Source organism: Sesamum indicum, linkage group LG12, assembly GCF_026168435.1.
Source record: "Sesamum indicum cultivar Baizhima isolate 11 linkage group LG12, ASM2616843v1, whole genome shotgun sequence".
Lineage (NCBI taxonomy): Eukaryota > Viridiplantae > Streptophyta > Magnoliopsida > Lamiales > Pedaliaceae > Sesamum > Sesamum indicum.
Genome location: NC_142668.1, coordinates 2,700,686 through 2,708,950, shown reverse-complemented (window position 1 = coordinate 2,708,950; position 8,265 = coordinate 2,700,686). Strand labels below are relative to the sequence as shown.

Here is an 8,265-nt window from a genome sequence, read left to right as displayed (position 1 = left end):
AGTGCAAACTGATAAGAGTTAGGGTTCTAGGAGAATCTGCCGTCCCCATAGCACAGAGAGTAACTCACACACCGCAGCTACATTTGAATTCTCATTTGCTACTCATTTTTAAGTAGATATTCGCGACGATTAACACAGAATTGGGACGAGCTTTGATCGGTGTTCGTATGACTCAAGAGTGAAAATCGTCGCTAAAGCAAGCCCTCCGTCTTCGTTGAGATTTCATTTCGAGATTTCCGAAGGTAATGGGGCGATCTCATATCCTATCGCCTTGTTTAGCAGATTCTGCTATGATCTCTTGGGATTGGCCATGAGAAATACAATCCTATTTCTGTTAAATCGAATATTTTCTCATTTCTGATTTTTGAGTTTTGTTTTGGCCTGTGAAGAAATCACTTCAAAATTACACCATCTTTCGGGACTGAATGGCTTTCGAAAGACGGCCTTGCTGATATTCTGCAATTCTGAGGCTTACCTGTTCTGATTTTCTACTTTTCACTTTATTATTTTTTCCTATCCAAAGTGTTGAAGATTTGATGTTTTATTAATGACGTAGATTTGTTGAGTGAACTGTGCTTATGGACGGTCCAGTGCTGTTTGAATAAGCTGGCAGCACTTAACATTAATCATAAGCTATAGTGATTGAGCTTCCTTTCGTCTTTCGAGTCTCTTCTCTTTAACATCAGAGGAAAGGCTATCCACGTTGTGGCTCATATTATAATCCGAACCACTAAGCTTTGCCAGCTTCGTTTTTTATTTTTGACTATTTTATGCTGCATATAAACCCAATCGTAGACAAATAGGTGTGCGAACTGGTTTTTTCTTCGGCATTAACCTGATACAATTGAACTGTATAAGTTGTGAATTCATTGTTTTAACACATAATTGATCACTCTTCGATTTTCGTGGTATCACCAAGCCTATCATTGAGATTGTTGCAATTTTGTAAGAGTTATTCACCCACGACAATGGTCTTGTACAAGTTAGTAACGGTTGTTAAGGTGTGAATATTGTTTACATGTTGAAGAAGTTAAGGATGATTTCAGTACTTAGAGATCCCAAGATGAATTGGAGACTCTTAAGTCATTCCAGAGATGTTGAAGAAATTAGCCAAAATGGTGGCTATAAATACTCTTGTTGGTATTGTTTTGTAGACTCTTAAGTCATTCTAGAGATGTTGAAGAAGTTAGCCAAAATGGTGGCTATAAATACTCTTGTTGGTATTGTTTTGTAGAGTAGAGTAGTAAGAAAAATATATAAGTTTTCTGTGTAGTCGAGAGATAAAAGAAAGAGTAGAGACAAGAGTGAGTGTTGTCTTTCATGTGTGGTGAAGATTTACATGCAGGTGTGTGTGTTGTACTCTTCAATTTTCATTCTCTTTGAGTGTTTTCTCCTGGCTTGGTATCGTCCCCATATGTAGGATTTATATCCGAACTGGGTTAATAAATTTTTTTGATTTTTATCTCATTTATATTCCAGTTGTTGTCTATCTTGATCCGGTTTATTTTTTAACATATGACCCTGTCCATTTTCTAACATATGACTCAGTCCATTTTCTAACATCTTGACTCCTTAATGATTTCAACCAACTCATGACACAGCTAGCGTCTGTGGATATCGTGTTTGATGATGAGGTAAAAATGTTAATTTTGCTATCATTTTTACCTGACATTTGGGATGTGGTTGTTATTTCGGTGAACACTTTGTCTGGGAAGGAGAAGATGAAGTTCGACAACATCAGGGACATGATGTTGAACGAGGAAATCCGTAGAAAGCAAACGGGTGGATCATCTGGCTCTGCACTACCTACAGAGTCCAAAAGGAGAGTTCACACACGGGGTAAATACCGTGGAAGATCAAAGTCGAGAGTGAAGAACAAGGGCAAGAAGGAGATGGTGTACTGGAACTGCGAGAAGTCCGAATACATGAAAACCAAATGTCGGGTGCCAAAAAAGGAAAAGGAGGGTCGGACAGCGAATGCCGACACGAAAGAGATCACGGATGCATATTGTTGAGTGTGAGCAGTTCTTTCGATGATTAGGTCGTGGATTTAGGGGCCTCATTCCACTCATGTAGTAATAAAGACATCATGGAGCCAATGCTAGAAAATGGATTGGGTCGGATCGTAGTATTGGGTTGCTGAATCATTTTTTCGAACTACCTGTTAGTGGATCCTGAGAACAAAGCAAACGTGAGACTAGCCGACGACGACGAGAATGGGTGTCGAAGCATCCTATGGAGACTTGCATTGAGAGTCACATTCATTTGATTAGTGCCGTGTTTCATCTGCGACAGACGAGGGACGTCTATGAAACTTAATGGATTATTATTTAATGAAGGGTTAAAGAAAACTTTAGTCCCCTAACATTGTCATGGATTAATTTTGGTCCTCTAACTTTGGGGTCTTAATTTATTTCGAAAGTATTTGGGCCAAACTTGGAGCATATAGTGGACTATGGTTAATTTTTCACTACAAGGACAATATGGTCATAAATTAGGCTGAAGGACCAGATTTATGCACAATTGAAAGATAAAGGACTAAAAGTAATATTGTCAAAGTTAGAGGACCAAAATTAATCCATGACAATGTTAGGGGACTAAAGTTTTCTTTAACCCTTCATTAAATAATAATCCATTAAGTTTCATAGACGTCCCTCGTCTGTCGCAGATGAAACACGGCACTAATCAAATGAATGTGACTCTCAATGCAAGTCTCCATAGGATGCTTCGACACCCATTCTCGTCGTCGTCGGCTAGTCTCACGTTTGCTTTGTTCTCAGGAGCCAATGCTAGAAAATACCGTGGAAGATCAAAGTCGAGAGTGAAGAACAAGGGCAAGAAGGAGATGGTGTACTGGAACTGCGAGAAGTCCGAATACATGAAAACCAAATGTCGGGTGCCAAAAAAGGAAAAGGAGGGTCGGACAGCGAATGCCGGCACGAAAGAGATCACGGATGCATATTGTTGAGTGTGAGCAGTTCTTTCGATGATTAGGTCGTGGATTTAGGGGCCTCATTCCACTCATGTAGTAATAAAGACATCATGGAGCCAATGCTAGAAAATGGATTGGGTCAAGATGGACAACAATTGGAATATAAAAGAGATAAAAGACACACAAATTTGTTAACCCAGTTTGGATATTAATCCTACGTCTGGGGGAGATAGCAAGCGAGGAGAAAACACTCAAAAAGGAGAAAAATTGAGAAGTACAACACACACCTGTATGTAAGTCTTCACCATACGTGAAAGACAACATTCACTCTCGTCTTAACTCTTTCTTTTATCTCTCGACTACACAGAAAATTTATATGTTTTTCTCACTACTCTACTCTACAAAACAATGCCAACAAGAGTATTTATAGCCACCATTTTGGCTGACTTCTTCAACATTTTTGGAATGACTTAGAGTCTCCTACTCATCTTGGGATCTCTAAGTATTGAAGTCATCCTTGACTTCTTCAACATAAAGTAATTCTTACTTCTTCAACACCTTGATTTCTTCAACATGAAGTCATCCTTGATTTCTTCAACATGTAAGCAATCTTCACACCTTAACAATCTTCCACTTGAAGATTGATTAGCTTTTCTCCACTTCTTTCTTGGTACTGTCGGGTTTGTCCACTCTAGTCATCAAGGCCAGTCGAAGCCGTACACAGCTTCAACTTCTCCATCGCAATCGCCTTGGTCAGCATGTTCGTAGGGTTCTTTTCTCCTTGGATCTTCTCCAGCTGCAGTGCCTTCTTCTCAAGAAGTTGTCGGATGAAATGGTACTTGTTCTCGATGTGCTTTGTCCACGAATGGAACGCGGGATTCTTTGCCAGATGGATCGCACTCTGGCTATCGCTATGATGAACCACATCTGCTTGAGGTTTCCCTAATTCATACAGGAAGTGTTGCAGCCAAATGAGCTCCTTAGCCGCCTGAGTAACTGCCACGTACTCAGCTTCCATCGTGGACAGTGTGACAATCTTCTGCAGCTTTGAGACCCAGGATACGGCTGTACCGCCTATGTGAACACGTACCCCGTAGTGCTCCTCCTTCTGTCATAGTCACTCTCTGCAAAGTCAGCGTCAACAAACCCAAACAAGGTAAGCTTGCTCTTACCAAACATCAATGCTCAGTCTTTAGTACCCCTCAGGTGCCTAAGAATCCACTTCACAGCTTTCCAGTGCAATACTCCTGGATTGCTCATAAAACGGCTAACTACTCCCACTGCATGTGCTTATAAGTCATTCCAAAGATGTTGAAGAAGTCAGCCAAAATAGTGGCTATAAATACTCTTGTGGGCATTGTTTTGTAGAGTAGAGTAGTGAGAAAAACATATAAATTTTCTGTATAGTCGAGAGATAAAAGAAAGTGTTGAGACGAGAGTGAGTGTTGTCTTTCACGTGTGGTGAAGACTTACATATAGGTGTGTGTGTGTTGTACTCCTCAATTTTCCTCCTCTTTGAGTGTTTTCTCCTAAATTGGTATCGCCCCCAGACGTAGGATTTATATCCGAACTGGGTTAATAAATTTATGTATCTTTTATCTCTTTCATATTCCAGTTGTTGTCCATCTTGACCCGGTCCATTTTCTAACAACGGTTATTTGCTCTGTATAATCACGTTGGCCAGATTCTCGCCCATAATTTTTTCTTGGTAATTGAAGAATTATGTTTGGTTATATTCGGGATGCTAACAGCCTTTAGTTATTTTTGTAATTCTTATAGAAATTTCTTTTAATACTTTTTCATTATGATCAATGTTGATATGATTTTCCAGAAGCAGTGCTCTGATGTACCTGAGTTCATGATAAGAACTCTTTTCAAGGGTAATTGGCATTTTCCACATTGCAATTAAGTTGCTTGCATCCTTCAATTGTAGAAAATTAGTACTTCGTATCAATTGTAAATTTATTAACAATATGCACCCTTGGTGAGCCCTTTTGCTCCTGTTGTCAATTTCCACATTTTAACTATACAAGAAACATTATCTTAATTGTATAACCATTACAAACTTGAATCTCTTATTATAGGTTTTAGCCATTTCTATTTTTTTGTCTTAACCTTGAGTTTTTTTTCTATCAGTTTCTCTTTGCGATTTTACTTTCCAACTACAAACTTTGTAATTGCTCTAAAGTTTTATTTAATTTCTTTATCCACCCACATTTTGTCTTAATTTTTTGCACATTCTTGTATCAAACCGTTAAAAAATACTGCAACTTCCTGTTTACTGAAAATTATTTAAAGAATCGCAATCATTTAACATATTAACTCGTGAACAGAACATTTTATTAACCAAAGCAGCACAGTAAAGAAAATGTTTAAAACAAAAATAATTATCCTGTGAAAAGGACATTTGTGATATCTTCTTTTATGCCCAATATGATTTACTATTGCTAGAAGCAGCTCTTCTCACATTGTCGTATGGGAATAAAAATGGAAGAGAGTGAGGGGAGAGTAGAATAAAGAGCTTTGTTAGAAAAGGGAAGAAAGAGTATAGTTAGATTTGACGGAAATTTATTATAACTGCAAAAGCGCTCTTCAAATTCATGATTCACGCTTTATTCAAGGCAAAATTGAAATGATTAAAGGGTATGTGCTGCCAATGAATATATAATTGATCCCTGCCCCCGAGCTGTCCCGAATTGGGGGGTTTGATGCTCATATTATTAAGTTTGAAGGGAGTTTGAGTATTAAAATGTCGAACTTGGGGGATTCCGGGTGGATTATGAGTTTTATGTTGGATCCGCTTCGAACTTGTCTTGGTTTTATTTTTTTAATATTTATTATTATTTATTTATTTATATGTAATACATTATGAATAGAAATTATGATATTATGGGTACATTTTTAAATAATTTTATATATATTCAACTTTATATATGAAATATCAAATTATGTTAGTGAGGGTACTCTATAGTTTATTTTAGATAATTTTTTTTTTGTTAATTTACTTAAATTTACAATGATGTTTAGTATTACTTGTAAAAAAATTAGTTGAATATATTATTTGTGTTATATAATTAAATTATGTTAATCTAAATCGATATTACTTATTAAGAAATTAAAATATTAGGTGAATGTTTTGTTTATATTATATAATTCAGTGCATATTGAAAATTATATTAAAGTACCTAAATCTAAAATGTTATTATTTATTGAAATAATAAAAATTTACTTTGGATTTTGTATTATATTTCATTTTAAATCAAAATTTATTGTTAAGTTATTAAATTTAAAATGATATTACTTAATAAAAAAATTAAAAATTAGTTGAGTGTATACTTTGTCTTATACAATTAATTTTAAATTGAAAATTATATTAAAGTATTTAAATCTAAATTAATATTACTTTGAAAAAATAAAATATTTTATTTTAAAATAAAAAATTATATTAAATTATTAAATTTTGAATTGATACTACTTAATTAAAAAAGTAAAAATTTAAATCAAATGGGCCGGGGTGGAGTTTCCCGAAGCGGGTGGATCTTGGGTTCGTGCAAACTCGCCTCACACTCGTTCGGTTGCCATCACTGATTGAATGACATAAATTGCGACTTTTTACAATTTCAAATTACATTATGAAAAATCCTTATATATTTAAAAAAAAAAAAACTATAACTTAAACATATATCAAATGTGTTTCTATGAAATTGAAGTTTACTACTTTTTCAAGTTTGATGCAAATAAAAGTGATATAGATCGTGCGAAATCGGGATCGGATCGCTGGGTCGGATCGTAGTATTGGGTTGCTGAATCATTTTTTCGAACTACCTGTTAGTGGATCCTGAGAACAAAGCAAACGTGAGACTAGCCGACGACGACGAGAATGGGTGTCGAAGCATCCTATGGAGACTTGCATTGAGAGTCACATTCATTTGATTAGTGCCGTGTTTCATCTGCGACAGACGAGGGACGTCTATGAAACTTAATGGATTATTATTTAATGAAGGGTTAAAGAAAACTTTAGTCCCCTAACATTGTCATGGATTAATTTTGGTCCTCTAACTTTGACAATATTACTTTTAGTCCTTTATCTTTCAATTGTGCATAAATCTGGTCCTTCAGCCTAATTTATGACCATATTGTCCTTGTAGTGAAAAATTAACCATAGTCCACTATATGCTCCAAGTTTGGCCCAAATACTTTCGAAATAAATTAAGACCCCAAAAATTCATACCTTGCTTTGACCGCTCTGTTTTCATGTATCCCAAGTTCTCGATTTTATGAACTTCTTCCAACCACACTATCGCAACAGATGGTTCGTAGGCGCTTGGCTCCTTCAGTAACAAAACAGCATAACCCTATTTCGTTTCGTACTTTAGGACATAAAAGGGACTCCAATATAGAGACTTAATAGAATTTTGGATAAATAAGTTGAACAAAAGCTAAACTTTTATTCATGAAATATAGGGAATATTACATAGATATTATTCCTCCATTAGATGAGACAGTTGTTTAGCCTCTCATATGATAGAGGATGATTAAAAACACTACAAAAGATTGAAAAGACTTAGAATTCTAATGCTTTGAAGATTAGGAGAAGTTTTCTGATAATCCCCCTTTGCTTCATTGGATCCTTATTTATAGGCGTCTGCGGACTTCAAATTCTTACTCCAAACTTATTTTTGATGACGTCATTGCATTCGCCATTACCTCATCCTTTCCAGCTGTTGGTCATAATAGCTTGTTGGCCATGTGATTTCCAGTTATCTTTTCTGCTTTGCTGACTGTTGGCGTTTTTCGTTTTCTGCCGACAATCTTATCCTTAATCTTTTACATCCTTTAATTTTTGCTTCTTTTTGAAAAAAAAAATTTCTTTTTCCCTTGTCCTAGTCTGGTTTGAGTTTATTTTTGTCTCAAACGGAAGCTTCTCTTGTTTTTCACAACAAGGGCATAAATGGTTATGATTGCCCCACAAGCAACATGTTGCACATCTTCATCCCTGTTACTTCGATTGCCGGTAACTTATTCTCCCAAATTAACATCCTCATTCTTTCAAATAAATTTTCTGCGAACTTAGTGCTTTTTCCCGTCATGGAATTTTAACAGGAATGATTCATTCACTTTGTTAGAGAAAATTTTGAATGGATACTTGACTTTGTCCATCTCCGTGAGACAGACCCATAATCCCTAATGGCTGATAGCAAGGGAGCTTCTTCCAAGGCAGCTTTGATTTTGTTGAAAGCCACCATGTCTGGCCTTTGCAACTTCATGAAATAAAATGATGGATGAGACCATTTTCCTACAGTTTTTGGAGCAACTGATACAAATTTTATCTC

General features: G+C 36.0%; 1 non-coding gene across 1 annotated transcript; it reads left to right on the top strand.

Moving 5' to 3' along the window:
• The first annotated feature begins 377 nt into the window (after positions 1-377).
• Positions 378-473, top strand: LOC148784628 (small nucleolar RNA SNORD96 family). Its single transcript, XR_016063488.1, has one exon. It is a non-coding gene; the product is annotated as a small nucleolar RNA SNORD96 family (small nucleolar RNA).
• Positions 474-8,265: the final 7,792 nt, after the last annotated feature.